This window comes from Girardinichthys multiradiatus, chromosome 6 (assembly GCF_021462225.1).
Source record: "Girardinichthys multiradiatus isolate DD_20200921_A chromosome 6, DD_fGirMul_XY1, whole genome shotgun sequence".
Classification (NCBI taxonomy): Eukaryota; Metazoa; Chordata; class Actinopteri; order Cyprinodontiformes; family Goodeidae; genus Girardinichthys; species Girardinichthys multiradiatus.
Window position 1 is genome coordinate 40,559,067 of NC_061799.1, and position 18,380 is coordinate 40,577,446.

Consider the following 18,380-nt stretch of genomic DNA (forward strand, 5'->3'; position numbering starts at 1 on the left):
AGTCCATGCCTAGACCTTATTCTTACTACAAAAGGCTTATACTGTTTTCTCATTTTTAAATTAACCTTTAGCAATACCTTTCCATCTTTGGATAATCATACATAAATAAGCATTTGGGAGCCTTAATACATATTTATTGATCATTCCTTGTTAATGGTAATTTTTGTTCTGCAGTTTAGCATCAAACCATATATAGAGCAATACCTTTCAAACAATTGGAAAATGAATGGGCAAATAAAGCACAAGCATAAAAAACCCCACAAACATAGTGTCAAAATTATTAGATAATGGAATCAAACAGAAAATCTCGATCCTGGAAATCTGAGCAAGAAAGAAGACCTAAAGACGAGAATAGACAGGACATCAATCTCAAATTCAACATTGCTATGTAAAGTATGCTTCCTTGCTAAATATTTTAAGAGGTAAAGTTGGCTTATCCATTAAATTTGCTCCTGAAAACAAATTAGAAAGAAACACCCAGACTTCTTTTCACATCAAATGTTTTTTTTAAAAACAATAGTCTAAAAACTGCTGCTAAGGTAGAAGAAATTTAATTCAACCACTTTCATAAATGTAAAAGAAAATTAGCTTTTTGAAAACAAAGAAATTAAGATTTTTTTCCTTTTTTCCTTTTTGCAAAGGATTGCATGTGATAACTAAAAACAAAAACAAAACATGAATTCTAATCTAATTTCATCAATTTGTATTCCAGGGACAGTGAGATGTGAAAATTTAAGAAATCTACCTCCTAGACAAAAAGTAAATAAGAAAATCCTAGTGCAAATATAGATGACATGTTAATCTACCAGAAAGGAAGCAATAGGTAGCAGTTAGTGAATTTTGGAGTCAAACATAGTGACTGCTTCTCTCTCACATCCTGATAAGTTTGGTAAGGAGGAGTGCTAATGACAATGAATCATATGTCTCCGGTCGATGCGCTCGAGGCAATGAGGAAGTTGAGAGACCACCCAGATTTCCCCCCTTCTCTCCCTCAGAAACACCTAGCTGAGTAATTATATGGAAGGCAAAACATTTTTTGTGCAACTTTGGATAAAGTGCCAGACAGAAAAAGGAATATTCTTACTTTTCCTTAATTGTCATTACACATAACTCTGTCCATTTAATTAACTATGTTAAAACAATCTTATCTATCGTCTCATTTCAGACACATTTTATTTAATACAGAGGGTGAGTGATTAACAAACAGTACCATTTCATATAGTACATGATTTCTTTACATCTCCTAAGCCTCTAAAGCAGTGAGTTGTTTACTCAAAGAAAACGGCAGTTAGAGTATTTGATTGTGGGGTAATCTCAGGATTGTTGGGGCATTTAGATGTGAAATAAAAGTCCAATGCCAGGTAGTAATGTCTTCATGCTTAGTTTTCTCCCCATTGTGTCTCCTTTAAACGATTCCATATCAGTCTTCTTCAGTGACCTGACCTGGAAACCTAGCTCTCCAGAAGAATCCTTCACGGGTCTTTACTTTCACACTACACTAATGGGAACTCACTTGCTTAGTCATTTGTCTCTGATCAGTTGCACTGCCTTTTTGAAAATTTCCTGGTTATGCGCTCTCTACTAAAAAGCATCCAACCTTTAGGCAACTGTTTTCACTCAGCTGCGTCGAGAACCAAGGCCTTTGTATGTGGGTCATGTGCTCTGCTCCTGTGCCACTGCTGCACCAACATATCTCTTTTTTTAAACTTGTTCATAACTTTCTCCCTAACCTTTTTTGCTTTTCTTGGTCTTCAAGATGCTGTTTGTTCTCTAATGACTTCTAACAAACCTCTGAGACCTTCACAGCAGTATTTATACTGAGATTAAATTACACGCAGCTGCACTATTCAGGCTCAGAAAATACACGCCCCGTGCTTTTAATTATAAAAAAAGAAAAATCAAAACCATGTATCGCTTATCTTCCACTTCACAGTTATGCACTTCTTTATGAAATTCACTCATATAAAATTCAAGTAACACTTATTGTAGTATGTTATTAGATATAAACTATAAATAAATCAGACAGCATGAATGCTTTTCTAAGGTACTTAATATTCTTGGCCACTTAATGTACCAAAATAGATTCCAAATATGAAATGATTCAGTCAGTTTTTAGACTAAATCAAATGAGTGGTCACTTTTATGAGGATAATAAAATGTAAAACTGTAATGAAGAACAGTAAAAAAAAAAAATGTAAAAAGTAAAAAAAGTAAAAAAAATAAGATAAATATAAAAAAATAATAAAACATTTATGATTAGTGTCACTGCTCAAAAAAATAAGTAAAAGAAATTATGGCAGAACGATTGGATTGCACAAAGTTGTATTAGCTGTATTTTCAAGGGACACCTAACCCTCTTCTGACTAAGAGAAGCAGCAGGTGTGTTTAGTTTAACTTCCAGTGCATTTTCTGTTTGAAATTCAGACAAATAAAAATTGAGAAGTTGCTTTAAAAAGCACATGACCCGAAAACATAACAAAGACTCTACTTTTACGACCCTTTTTAAAGAAATCTGTTTGTGTGGGACGAACCTTTAGTTTACCTCATGAGGAACTCTGCATTGCAGTTGTCTCTCTGCTGGTGACACATTTCCCTCCCTTTCATGAAACTGTATATATGTGTTTAGTTAATCAGATAAACATCTGCATCTGCAACAGCAGGGATCCCAAGGCCTGCTCTGACCAGTCCTCGTCCTTTTCCCAGAGAAACACTAATGAGTTCAGTTTACAGGAAACAATCAAAAACAAACACGGCGTTCAAGTTTAGACAATGTCGTGGAGGCTGGACTGAGAGTACAGTGCATTCCTCAACATTTGAGCTAATATTAAGGGAGATTCTGTGCTTAATGTGATTACAGAGGTAATACTGGTCTCCTGAACACAGAGGGGAGTCACAGACGGACTGCAGGATTGGATTCTAACAATCTGAAACTCACTCTGACAAACATGGAGTGGTGCAATAGGCTTTTCCAACAGCTACAATTCTCAGGTTTAAAAGAGACAGCATGTTCAAAGTGATTTTACCTGAGAGGGACTCAGTAAAGTGTGATAGTGTGAATTATAATTCTATGCAAAAATATTGATTTATAATTTTTTCCAGGAGCTAAAGAAGATCTAATGAAGTCACTGATGAGAGGGAAGCTAAACTGTAAAATAGATTTCAAGAATCTAACCTTGATGAAGAAGTTTAAAGGGGACATATCATGCAACATTTACGTTTTTACCCCCTTAAATAAATTTTGTTGTGTGGAGTCTGCAGGAGTGCAGAAAAGTCCAGTTTAGTCTCTTCAGGTACTGCGTAGATATCTATATTCTTTTAAGGTCATATCTTTTAATCTGTTTAGTATTCTTTCTATTTTTAAACTATTACGTTACTGCAGAAAAGCTAGTCAAGATCATAGACTTCCAGCTAACCAATTTCGTGAATCCACCATTTTTATTTCTAAATTGGACCAGCGTGGTAGCCAGTCTTCATTGATTGCACATTGCACCAGTAAGAGCAGAGTGTGAAGGTTCAATTAGCAGGGTAAGAGCACAGTTTTGCTCAAAATATTGAAATGCACACAACATTATGGGTGACATACCAGAGTTCAAAAGACGACAAATTGTTGGTGCACGTCTTGCTGGCACATCTGTGACCAAGACGGCAAGTCTTTGTGATGTATCAAGAGCCACGGTATCCAGGGTAATGTCAGCATACCACCAAGATGGACAAACCACATCCAAGAGGATCAACTGTGGACGCAAGAGGAAGCTGTCTGAAAGGGATGATCGGGTGCTAACCCGGATTGTATCCAAAAAACATAAAACCACGGCTGCCCAAATCATGGCAGAATTAAATGTGCACCTCAACTCTCCTGTTTCCACCAGAACTGTCCGTCGGGAGCTCCACAGGGTCAATATACACGGCTGGGCTGCTATAGCCAAACCTTTGGTCACTCATGCCAATGCCAAACGTCGGTTTCAATGGTGCAAGGAGCGCAAATCTTGGGCTGTGGACAATGTGAAACATGTATTGTTCTCTGATGAGTCCACCTTTACTGTTTTCCCCACATCTGGGAGAGTTACGGTGTGGAGAAGCCCCAAAGAAGTGTACCATCCAGACTGTTGCAAGCCCAGAGTGAAGCATGGGGGTGGATCAGTGATGGTTTGGGCTGCCATATCATGGCATTCCCTTGGCCCAATACTTGTGTTAGATGGGCGCATCACTGCCAAGGATTACCAAACCATTCTTTAGGACCATGTGCATCCAATGGTTCAAACATTGTATCTTGATGGCGGTGCTGTGTATCAGGATGACAATGCACCAATACACACAGCAAGACTGGTGAAAGATTGGTTTGATGAACATGAAAGTGAAGTTGAACATCTCCCATGGCCTGCACAGTCACCAGATCTAAATATTATTGAGCCACTTTGGAGGAGCGAGTCAGGAAACGTTTTCCTCCACCAGTATCACGTAGTGACCTGGCCACTATCCTGCAAGAAGAATGGCTTAAAATCCCTCTGAACACTGTGCAGGACTTATATATGTCTTTCCCAAGACGAATTGATGCTGTATTGGCCGCTAAAGGAGGCCCTACACCATACTAATAAATTATTGTGGTCTAAAACCAGGAGTTTCAGTTTCATTGTCCAACCCCTGTAATTCCTTCTGAGTATGGAAATGACGGACACAGCAAAGCTGCAAATAACACTAAAATGACAACAAACTGTATTCCAGACATGAATTTGATGTGTGTTGATATGATGTCCTGGCCATTGTTTTGATAGCAGTAGCATTGCGCCTTCTGCTTATGTTACTGCTGTGTGCTCACTCTGTTATCAAACTACAAAAATGGCTGAACAGGCCAGAGTAGGAGGCTCTTTGACCTGAAAGGGGGTGAAGTGCCTCAACAGCATTTAAAGAGACAGCACCAAAACGAGTTGGTCTCAGACACACCTCAGAACAGCGGTAAAAGAAGAGCCTATGGAGCTACAGTAACATGGAATTCAGACCAAGTATTGCAGTTCTGCTTTATATAGGCTACAGCTGAAAGATTTAAGCGTAAAAAGAAAGAATTTAAAAGCATCACATGTCCCCTTTAACTTTATGAGTTAGCTTCTGAGAAGGTTTAGCAATGAGAAGTCATGTGCAGACGTATGAAAATGAAATGTAAACAAATTGTTTCGTTTTTTTGAGTGGGATTGGGTGTCAGTACTTTAGGTAAAACTGTTCTCAGATTGATCTCAGTACACAGAATCAAGGAGAAGCTCTCATGGGGGAGTAAAGCAAACAGCTCCACAGAGTAGAGCCCAGACAATAACAAAAGGTTTAGCCAACTCAAGTTCAAAATTCTCCAAGCAATATTGGTGGAGGTTATATGTTTTTATTTTACATGTTGTCACTTGCATCGGACAGTTTTTCGTAGACATTATTTCCTTTACCTTCAATTCAAAACAGCACTGGGCTTACAATATACTGATAATTTATTACCCTATTTAGTACTAATTTATGGTAAAAGTGGTTTGCTGGATACAAGGTCCAGTGGATGATTTGGATGGATAATTCAAACAGAAATCCGTATAAGACACAAATACCCTTGCTTTTAACTTAATTGACCAAATTATAGGCACATAACCATCAAAACTTAAGCTTATAATATAATTTCTCAGCAAACATTGCCCAGCATCTACCTAATTTTCCATGTATGCTGTGAGCTCAGGTGTACACTCCTATTTGCCTTATCCAACTTTGCCCATTTTAAGTCTTGAGGCTAACAGGCATTCTTGTCTTTAAAAACTGCATTTAAAGTAGGGTGGAATTCATGCTGGCTGGTGCCTTGGCTCCCAACCCCTCCTCCAAATATGCAGCACCAAACAGCAGTAGGGTCTTGGTGTGTGGGATGATGGGACTTGTGGGCACTAAATGAAGTGCTAACACCAATGGCTTTAAAATAAATATGGAAATGGAAACTTCACTGCAGCATTTGGATGGATAATTGCTACCTCATCCATTTGTGATCACATATTGAAAGGATCACATGCAGATATGACAACGTTACCTATGAAGCCCTTTAATTTATTTTTCATTTTGTTTAATAAAACCACCTTTGGGTGAGTCTTCTGTGTTTTAGTTTAGATTAAGTTTGTATGCACAACTATCCAAAAAACAATATTGCACAGAAACTACTTTTTACACGACTGGAGTTTTTTTTTATTGTCTAAATATAAAATTTATAGACTTTGCTGTAGAAAAGCATCAAACCATAATGCATTAACAATGACCAGAACTGAAAATTTATCAATCCATCTGTTGTTTATGATCAGGTTATGAAGGTAACAGGAAAGAAACCCAGACATCCTTCCTCCTAGCAACACTCTCCACCTCATTTTGGGGCATTCCAAGGCTCATACAGGCCTGAAGGTTTATATACTTTCTGGTTTATATACTTCCTCCACCAAGTTCTGGTTCATGCCTGAATAACCTCCAAAGTGAGACCTCCATTTCAGATCCTCAAACCTGACTCCTGCGTAGAAGCCAGTCTACTCTGAGCTCCCCCGGTATGTTGGAACTTCTAAGGCTATAATACTATTGGTGTATTTTTATGCATGTTCATAGTGATGCAACAATACATTTTAAAACCAATACATAATTCTGAAACCTGAATTCTCTGACAAGCAGACAAAAACACTTTTGTATCCTTGTTTTTTCCATGGCAATGTGGGAATGTCCAAGAAGAAACCAAACAAGCCGTTCAACAATTCAGTCCTGTCTTTATTCTGTTACCAGCTGAATCATCTAATACAAATGTCAGTCTTGCAGTGACATGTAAAGCTTCATCAAATGAAGACACTTGAGTTGAAACCAGTATTGCATTAGGGGAAGAAAGCTAACAGCTGTTTGCATTATCTTTGGAACTTCCTTGATTTAGCCCAATATTTTGCAACAAAAGGTGTAAACTGGGTCAAAAAGGTAGAAAGTCGTTTGTTTTCAGGCTAATAAAAAAAACTGGGAAAATGGGAATAAAAAATTATTTTAATAGATGCTCAAACGCAACCCAAAGTTAACTTAATAGTTGATAATTTCAATTAAAAATAAGTCAAGTTTATTTGTAGAGCAACATTCATACACGTGGTAACTCAAAGCACATCACAAGAACAACAGATGAACAAAGGTAAAAAAAAAAACAGTTACATTGAAAAGAGACATTGAAGAATCATGTTAAAACATAAAAACATGAGACATAATAAAATAAATGAAAGAAATGTCAAACTGACAAAATGTAAGTGAATAAAAAGCTCAGACAAGATGGAAAAGATAAAGCAATCTGTGGCCATAACATAGCCTAGGTAACTCAACAAATACTACAAGGTATACACGTAATTTAAGTTAAGTCACAACCTAAGGTTCTTTATGCTAGTAGTCACCTTAGTAGCCACATTTCTTCTGTGCTCTCTAGAATGTCAATAAGCAATGTTGGGGCTATCCTATATTAAAACCTTAGGAGCTGCTGTTTTTTCTCCTTCTCCTCCCCCATCGTTGCGAAAAATGATGTAAACTTCTCCTTTTCTTTGACACTAAAAGATAAATTAAGCATTTGAAATGCAGCCTAAAAAACTCATGACTTCATTTAATGTGTCAACATCAAGCCTGTACGCACAATTTGAAAGTGTGTTTTTCTTGGCAGCTGACAGCTGTATCTAAGGGGAGTACAGTACATTCTGATTTCTGTGTGCTAGGATCTTTAGCATGACCATTTTGTGCATATGCGTGAATGTGGAGAGCATGGACTGTTCAGTTCAGCTGTTTAGTAAGATCTTTTTTGTTGCAAAGGGTTGAGGGTCAGGAGGACGTGCACATGACAACCAAAAGCCTTACAACATAGTGATGGTGTGGTTAGGTTGGCATATTTCCTTTCAAATGATGACTAAGCTATACAGGAGAACACATTACCCCAATGCTAAGCTACTACTGTTCTCTACCAGCGTTCCCTAAGCTCTATCAGGTGTAATGGTTGGTGCACTGGGTTCTTTAAGATTACTTCTTTAAGACCGTTGTTGGGATCACAGAGCCATGGGTTTTCAACACTAAAACTCCGGTACATACTTTCCTGGAACCTTTCAAAATAAAGTGCATTAACCGACTTCCTGTGGCGCCAATACCCAAATAAAAGCCCCACCTTTCCACAAGTCTTTCTCTTCCATACGGCCTCCCAGAGGGACCGGTCAGGAGGGAACAAAGCGCGCTGAATGTCTTTTGCTGGTAAAAAGACATAAATTCAACTGGATCCAAGGACCGATCACCGATCATATGCAAAAGTTAAGTAGAATGAAATACTGTCTGTGTATCCGGTATTTTCATTCATGAACGGGGAAATTAAGGTGTAAGAGTTGCTTACATTTTCTCTTCGAGGCCCCACAGAAGCAAACGGTGTTCCGAGAGAAGCCGGTGGAGAAGCTGTTTCGACAAGCCGAGTCTGGAGGAAAGACGACGGCCGCAACCGTGTTTACGGTAACGAACAATTGGTCACCTTCTGATCGGGAGAAACTGAGGAAGTTAGCGGGAAGCTAACCTTTGTTCACAGAACGATCGGAGGAAACTGAAGAAGTTAGCGGGAAGCTAACTCTTTGTTCACGACGGATATCTTCTTCAAACTTCGCCTTTGGACAACATTCACTCAACAGGGTCAGAGGTTGGGTTTTGGGCAGATTAACAGATTGGTTTAGGATAAAATTATCTAAACGTTTTCATGTTATGAAGTTTGTTTTGTGGAACTCGGCTATCTTGGTGCTAGCATGCTACCTGTAGCACCCAGGCCGGTTCGTGTTCTTTGTATGTTTTAAAGCTAAGATAAACTTTATTTAAAGGGTGGTTTTAACCAGAACATTGCTCATAACGCGCCGTCAGGGCTTATGCATTTTAACCCTGGTATTTTAAAGGTATGTGTTGATTCTGGCGCTAAGCTATCTCTAGCTTAGCACTTTAGCTAACTTCTTTGTTAGCCCAACGGCCAGCCGGTAAGAACCCGTGTGCTAGCATTAAGGCTAGTCAACAGAAAGGTTGTTAGTTTTCAAGCTAGTGAATAATAGTCCCTGAACATCATTTGCTAGAGTTGATAACTAAGTAAACACCATTAAGCCCCATTTCTCCAGAAAGATTTGGCTCTTTTCCTAAATACTCAATACTATTTCTTCAAATATTATTTTAATAAATAAAGGCAGTTAATTAGACACCGTTGAGAATTAGTCATCCAGGAGGTTGGTTTTATTCAGCAGATCATTATTTAAAACATTTTATTAAAATAATATTTAATCTGATCTTGCATTGTGAAGGGTTGTCTAAAGGTTGCTGATTATTTTCTAAGTTAGTTCCAAAACTAACTTAACTTCACTTCCAGATTCTTCAAGATAATCCTTGGTTCTCAAACATAAACATTGCATGGTAATGTTGCATCACTCTTTTTGGTCATGATTTCTAATCATCTTTAATCAACTTGTTTATATTGTACATAGCCCATTAGTCTCCATTATTCTTTAATTCTGCTTGGTAGTTTAGTTGGATTGTTTTAGCATAGTAAAGAGTTTGTTGATTGAAATATGTTTGACTTTGAGTTGACTTATTTTTGTTAATAAATTCTTGTATTTTAAGAAATTGTGTGAATTTATTCCATGTGTGTGCAGAGTTTATGCTGTTCAATAATGCCTGAGCTCGTCTCACACCTTTCTATTCTGTCCTAATACCATCGCCTTAATGGGGCTGGTATTCACAGGACAACCCTTAACAGACCGGAATATTATTTGGTAAAATATTAATATTAAAATATTAATATTAAATAATATTCTCAGATTCATATTTACAACACTGTGCAGAGAGCATCCAAGTTCTGGCTGATGTTCAACCCATTATGCTGTCTAAGTTCAGTAAGTAGGGGACCTCAGAAGACAGAGTCCCACTTTCAGAACTCAGACTTGTCGGACGAGTTGCTTTTAAACTGACTGAACTCTCAGCACCTTATTTGTTTACAAGTTTTTAAAATAGTATTGTTACAAGTCATGTTGACAAACTATAAACTGGGACAGGAATGTTTGAAAAGCCTCTTAAGTTTCAAACATCTTATTTTTTGGTAACTTAACAGGAAAAAATACTTTTATTCCTCTTTAGCGATAGTATTTATCAACGGAGAGGAGAACTTGCATGTCTATCTGTGTTCCTACTTGTCTGTCTGGATTCATGCCTGGTCATATCTGTTACGGTCTGTCAGCGTGTAGCACGTCGACTCTAATTAATATAAATAATATGTTTGGGAGCCAGGAGTTGAAACCTTACAAGCCTTCTCAATAGAAACCTGTCAGAGGTGGTAGTGTTTTACAATATGTTTGGGGTGGTTAAATGACACTGATTCTGAGTGATGTGCAGCGAGTTAACATGGAAAATAACAAGCAGTCTGAAGACCTGCAGCAAAATATACAAGGTGAAGTGCATAAAATGTAGAAAATATATTAATTTATTCCTCCAAAGCTTTATTCTGGGTTAGCAAGTATGCATTTGTAGGCTGGAGATTGTACAGAAAAGAATGGCTCAAGTTAAAATATGCACCAATAACACTTTATAGTTTTTCTGACAAAAACAAAATCTGTAAGCGTTAAAATCCTGGAATTATGTAGAAAAGAAGCAGATGCCAAAGGAATATGGAAAACATTTCTTGGACAAGTCCAAAACTAACATCTTTCTGCATTAAAACTCAAAGCTTTATAGATGTTTTTGCTGTTTTGATTACCAACACTGGTAAATTGTATTGCTGTTTTGACAACACCATTATACATAAAAAGCATTACTCCATTGTCACTTGTGACACAAAAACTGCAACCCAGTGGGTCAAAGGTTACCAAAAGTCTAGTTACTTCTCATATCTTTGACTCTTTATTGAGAAAATGCATAAACTTAAGTTTGTTAAGGGAGCCCTATTATAAAAAGAATAACTCATGTAGCTTTGTTTACTGCATATTCCTGCAGGCGTATGTACCATTTTTATGAAGGGAAAATAATGCAAATGCATTTTATTTGCAAGTTCCGGGTTTCATTTCAGGGAGATATGTGCACTTCTGCCTGCAGTGGAGCTTAGTTAAAGCCCCAGGTGAGGAGAACTGTCGGGGCAGGTTAACATCCCAGAGAGCTTCTGTCAGCCAGCTGTCTGCTGCTGTGTTGCTGCCAAAAATATGACGCGCCAACTCTGGCATCTGGATACCTGGCAAAGGATTCTGAGCCAAAGCACTTCAACTTCAACCTTTCATCACTGAATATGCAAGCTCTGAAGATCTGTGATTTGGGGTTGGGTTTGGAGAAACAGAAGAAATCAGAAAGGTTCTGTAAACATTTCAGCTTTCATTTGTAAATCAGTTTTGCAGGCACTCGGCATTTTGTTAATTAAATATAATTGCAAAAAAGAACAATTCATGCCAAAGCTCTGAAGTAAAAATTGTGACTTTATCAAAATATTTTCCATTTTTGTGTTTTAATGGAGTTTTGATGAAAATTCAGAATGAAAGACTCACCTTCACCACCTGCACCTTCCAATGACTCTTCTGTGCATCTCCCTGCCTTCCAATCAGCATCCTGTCCGCCTGACTCTCCATCCAATTGCCTTCCGATCCCTCGTTTTTAAAGGACCTTCAGAAGTGTTCATCCTTGCTTGTCAGCTGAACTCATCACTATTAAGACAGTGTCTCGCCCACAGCAAACATTGAATAGATTAAAAAATAATCTAAAAGGAGGAAATCAGGAAAATCTCATAAAAATAAACATGACTCAGACTAAAAAGAAAAATAAAACAATTAAATGTGGCTTACTGAACATAAGATCTCTCTCTTCAAAGACTTTGCTAGTTAGTGACCTGATTTGTGACAATCAGATTGATTTATTTTGCTTCACAAAAACCTGGCTGCAGCAAGAGGATTATGTGACTATAAATGAGTCAAGCTAGAACAGCTTATTTCTCATCATCAATAGAAGAGAAGAATAATCCTAGGTTTCTCTTTAGTACAGTTGCTAAACTTACACAGTCATAGCTCTGTTGAGCCATCCATTCCCTTAGCTCTTAGCAGTCATGACTTTATGAGATTCTTCTTAAATAAAATTGATTCTATTAAAAAGAAAATCTTTGACATACACCCGGAGCCTTTAAAAAAGAAACTGCTTAGTCAATCACTTAACCTGGATGGCATTAAATTGACCTCTGGTAATAAAGTAAAAAACCTTGGTGTTATTTTTGATCAGGACATGTCATTTAAATCCCATATTAAACAGGTTTCTAGGATTTCCTTCTTTCATCTCCAGAACATTGCCAAAATTAGAAATATCCTATCCAGGAGTGACGTTGAAAAACTAGTCCGTGCATTTGTTACTTCAAGGCTGGACTATTGTAATTCTTTACTATCAGGATGTCCACAAAATGCTGTTAAAAGCCTTCAGCTGATTCAAAATGCTGCAGCAAGAGTTTTGATGAAAATTAAAAAGAGAGATCATATTTCTCCTATTTTAGCTTCCCTTCATTGGCTCCCTGTTAAATCCAGAATATAATTTAAAATTCTCCTCATCACATATAAAGCCCTTAATAATCTAGCTCCATCATACATCAGAGATCTAATTGTTCCATATGTTCCTTTTTTTTTTTTACCGTGTTCTTTCCGGCAGAGTATCGCTCAGAATTGTTGTCTGAGTGCCAAGAAATTGCCCAACAGATTTACTTTCACAGGCGGAGCATCAAAGCTAATGTTTTAAAGTTCTGCTTGATATTTATAAAAGAAACATTATTATAAACTTCTTTGGGAACATTTCAATTGCTACGGACACGGAGACTGAAATGAAAAAGAAAACAGAAGCTTGAAAAAGAGAGAGACGGGGCAAAAGGGAAAAAGGGGAGAAAAGAAGGAAAGAGTGGAGGAGAGAAAGAAGGATGAAGAGAATAAAAGATTACACCCTGCTTGCCTATACACCTGCAGCTGTCTTTTTTGTTTTTTTTAACAACATAGCACACGGTATTTATGAATGTAAAATGTACTTAGTGAGAGGTACAGCCCAATATAAAACATCTGTGTATCTGTCAACACCTGAAGCTTAACACCTGTGAGTATGAGTGTGGATGCGCTTTGTATGCAAGGTTTCTCCACAAAAATATGCAATAGGGAGTTTGAGGACCCACCGACCTGCCTTGTGGTCCCCGGGCGGACACTGAGGAGATCCGAGCCTCAGACATCCAAAGGCCCCCCACAGCACAGGAACCCCAGGAGAACCACCGCCGGGACTACCGCAACCCCCCCAGAGAAGAGCAGTGGTGAGTCCCAGGGGAGCCACCCAGCAGCGACAGTGCAGAAGCCCCAAGGAGCCGTAGCGACGAGCCCACAGGCCCCGCCGGCAACCGTCCATGCCTGAGCAGATCCATCCATGGACCCAGAGACCCAAGACCCCGGGACACACCACCACCCAAGCAGAGGCCCGACAGAGCCCAGGGAGTCAGGCCCCGGGAGTGAGCCAGCACACACCAAAGCACCCAGCCCCGGACACCGAGAACCCCAAGTACACCAGCGGGCAGAGACTCCAACCACCGGAAGGTAGTGTGGCGGGGAGGAAATAGGCCCCCCATAAGATGGTGGATAAGCTGATCCAGGAGTGGGAGCAGTCCAAGACCCAACCTGTCACAAAAAAAAAAAAATACAAACAAAAAAAAGAAACCACACCTAGTCACAATCACCCACCCCCACCCTCATGCATACACATAAAATCACTCGCACCCAATGTAAAGAAAAACAACAATGGACATCATACACTCATTCACACTCCCCACGCATACTCTATACTCCCAGGTCCAGGCGCCGGTACCCGCTAGGGGCAACCAGCCCTCGAACCCAGGAGGTGGTCCCTTTCCTCCTGGGGCAGAGACAGGCAGACAGCGCCGGCACCGCCCAGACCCGGGCGGTCCCGGCCCGGCCCCCGCCCCGAATCCTGTCCCCAACAACCCCCATCCACCTCCGGAGAGGGGGCTATGTACAAAAGAGGTGTCCACATGGCCCAAACCAGCCCGCCAACCAGAGCCGCCCCAAGACCGAGCAGTCCCGACCCCCAAATGAGCGCCGATCCCAACCCCATGAGCCTCCCACCCCCAGTGAACCCCAACATGAACCTCCCCACAGGGCCACCCCCAACAAGGACCAAGGACACCGATATCAAACACATGCCCCCGAACCCAAACGCCACGAATCCCCTCCCCCACAGGGGAACACCCCCACAGGTGAACTCCATAGCCAAGAGGCCGATGAAGCCACACCCCCCCAGCGCAAGCTCCACACTCAGCCCCGCTCTAAGCACCCCTGCCGCACCCCGCTCCCCCACCACACAGCGCGCTGCAACGGCAAGGCAAGGGCCTCGCGCAGCACCACCCCCGCCCACCGGCACAACAGGGCAGACCCCACCAAGCACCGCACCCACAAGAGGACCACCGACCCCACAATTATGTTCCTAACAGAGCACTTTGCTCTCAGACTGCAGGTTTACTGGTGGTTCCTAGAGTCTCTAGAAATAGAATGGGAGGCAGATCCTTTAATTATCAGGCTGCTTTCCTGTGGAACCAGCTCCCGGTTTTTGTCCGTGAGGCAGACACCCTGTCTACTTTTAAGGCTAGGCTTAAAACTTTCCTTTTTGATAAATCTTATAGTTAGAGTGGCATAGGCTATCTTCCTTATTTTTACCCCCGCCTTTCTCCCTCCCTGTTGGATGGAGTAAGGGGGAGTAAGGTTTAACCTAAACGAGATCAGTTATGGTTGAGGTGCAAACACACCCTCCATTTCTGCTACCTGTATGACCCCCTCTCTTTTCCAATGGTTATAATCAGTCAGACTGAGAAAGGTATCCCAATCCTTGTGGTTTTTAGTATAACAATGGCCATCAGTGGGCTCTAGATGGACAAACTTTATGAGTTTATTATTTTACTTAGTGCCCCTACACGTGGCCCATTCTGGGGTGGCCGGCCTCTGGCACTCAGTAGTTTGGTCTGGCCTCCCCGGCGGCCCCGCACCATTCTGGACCTTTGTGAGGTAACTTGAGACAACATTGTTGTAAATAAGCGCTATATAAAGAAATAAACTGAAACTATCTCTGTAGTTATGCTGCTATAGGCTTAGGCTGCTGGAGGACATAATGACCACTTTCACACTCTTCGCTACTTTCTCACACTACTCTCCAATTTTGGATTATTTGGTGTTATTTCAGTTTTTAACTTTATGTTTTATCTCTTTTCTCTTCCTAGAAGCTACACCTGGCCTGACTCTGTGTTTACCTGTGACACCTTTCTGGAGAGGGGCATCGTCCAAGCTTCTGCTGGCAGCTTGATGCTCACCTTCTACCGATGACCCACATGACCCTGTCTTTCAGTGTTTAACCCTTTCTCTCTCCTAGATATAGCAATTGACTGAGCTTTTACTGTAACTAATTATATGTGCTCTGTTTCAGACTCTATCCTTGAAAACTGGATCAAAGTTGATCTGTTCTTTCTTTCTAGATGAAACGACTAAAGGAGCTACATCCATTAACATTTACTTTTCCTTCCCATAGAAAGTACTTCTGGATCAGTGCTTCTTTGTTTTCTTTGTGTCTCTGCTCTGTTCTCTCAAACCCCCAGTCGGTTGTGGCAGATGGCCGCTCACACTGAGCCTGGTTCTGCTGGAGGTTTCTTCCTGTTAAAAGGGAGTTTTCCTCTCCACTGTCGCTTCATGCATGCTCAGTGTGAGGGATTGCTGCAAAGTCAATGGCAGTGACTGTCCACAGTCTCTATAAGCTCATCTAGGAGGTGTGAATGCTACAAATCTCTGACTCGATGCAATCCGCTGGGTTTCCTTAGATAGAAAAACTTTTTATCCAATTTGAATAAATTACTGAATCTGACTGCACTGTTCAATGGTTAGGATTAATTGGAATGTATGTACCTGACGTTTGTGAAATGCCTTGAGACATGTGTTGTGAATTGGCGCTATATAAATAAACTGAAATAATCCCTCCTCCACCATCTTCCTTCTCATCTCCTCCCGGCTTCGTCGCTCCCTGGCCGCCAATCCACCACTAGTGTCGGAGCAGGGGGGAAGACATTTCTAAATTGAAACCTTATAAATGTTCATCTTAAGCTCATGTCATTCTCAGCATTCATGTCTTCCTCCTAGGTTCGAGCGCCAAAGAAATAACCATGTAATCACTCATCATTAAAACCTTTCTAATTGCGATTCCTTTTCCTTGTGAATCTTTTCAGATTGAAATGCAGCATAAATGCTTTTATTAGAATGTATTGTATTTAAATGTATGTGTCTGACCAGACAAACGTGCTGAAAGCATTGTTAAATTTTTAAGGGGTATGTTATCTAGGATGCAAATCACATCTAAAAGTTTTTCATCACGGGGTTCTCAGTCTAGACGTTAATTTGATGTAAAAGTGTTTTACAGGAACAAATCCAGAACACATCTTCTGTAAATGATTTTATCATTCTCACTTTTACTTACATTTTTATTTACAAAATTACATGGAGAAATCAGTACTGAAAATATTAGAACCAGAAGCACTGCATAGGTAAAAGCACAGAAACACATTTACTTTGTCAACCACAAAGCCGTGTTTGTGGTTGACAAGTGGTGGTTCCTCTTTCGTTGTCTAAAAAATGACAAAGAACAAGTTTGTTTTTCTATAGCCAGAAAAGCTTCTTGGAGTCACAACATTATGCCACCTAAACTTTGGGAAAGCATTATAATGCAAATATTGTCTACAAACATTACATCTTGCTATCCCCTAAAACAATCATTCTAATACCACCAGTCTAACTTAAATAATAAATCTGTGTAAGTGTTCATGCTACCTTCAAAGTTCGTTGGCATTTCTGTTCTCTGACTGAATTAAATTTATAAACACAGCTGAAAACATACACACCTTTTCAAATAGGATTTATAAACACACGATAAGACTTAACAATCTTTATAAACCGAGTCACAAACAGCATTTATAAACTACTGAAAATGGCAGCTGCCAAACCGACTACAGCTTTTGACTTACATTTATTACTAGATGGGCAACAACAAAATAATGAGAGGATGAAAGATGCTGAACTTGTTTCAGGGCTAATCTAAGTTATTTAACTCATATTGAAGCTCAAGGTTTTAATTAGTTTTTGTTTTAAATCAGATAAACTCAGTGAAAGTAAGACGTCTTCATTAGTTTGTTGATGTGAATGAACCCACCTTCTGGACCTGGTAAAAGCTTTCTTTATTCTGGCCAAGCAATGTCTTTTTCGGTTGAAAATTCTCCAAATATGATGAAACCTGTTCGAATGAAATCATATAATTCAGAGTATTTCTTGTAATTATTTAAGACATTACAGAAAACCGTTTGGTTAATTATGTTGTCTTTCTAACATGAAAACAGGTTAAATATTCCTGTAAACGACCTTCATTTCAGTTCAGCTGCCTTTTTCTGTCATTGAAAATGTAACAAACTCATACATTAGTTGAAGTGAAACAAAAAACTTTATTTAATGCAAAATGTGTAGGAAAGTTAGGTTTTGAAATTTCTGTGTTTGCAAAAACTCATTTGATTTATGCCAACACTGACAGTTCTATGCAAATAAAAATAACTGATGCAATTAGTCCACATGCACATGTTTTGCAGATCTGTTTCAATCACAAGCTGCAGAAAAACTTTGTTGTTTTGCCATATCTTCATACCTGTTTCTTACAAACGTTAAACTTAATAAAACCAAGTTTTAAATCTTCTTAAACTGCTTGACTCGGCTGGCACTTATCTGCTGCATTTTATTTATCTGACACTGAACACTACGTTCTCTGAACCTGCTGGATATTCCATTAGTTAAGGTTTTCAGCAGCTGTAAAGGTTTCAAAGAGTTACAGACAGTTTTCTCTGGATTCAAGCTCCAATTCTGTTTACAGAGGGGGAAGGAGAGCGACAGATCTGCCAGACACAGTTCTGGCCCTCTTCAGTTGTGATGTTGCTTTGCAGTTCATCTGGTCGGTTAAAGCACCTCGGACAGAAATGACTTGATTTATGGATCTCACAAACTCACAAAAATCACCTACACATTTCTCAGATTATAAGACGTTTCTTATAATTATTTGACTGGTGCCATGCCAAGTCATTTGTATCAACAGCCATCTGAGAAGTTTAAAACAGTCTTCAAACTGTGTCAGTTTTCCTATTCTCACTGTATGTCATAATTATACATATATGACACAGGGAAACATGAATCCTTCGTGCCATTTTTTGTTTGAAAATCCAATCTATCTGAGCTTGCAGAGACATGCAGCTGTAACTGCAGTGAAAGGTGGTTCCACAAAGTATTGACTTTGTGGAGGGG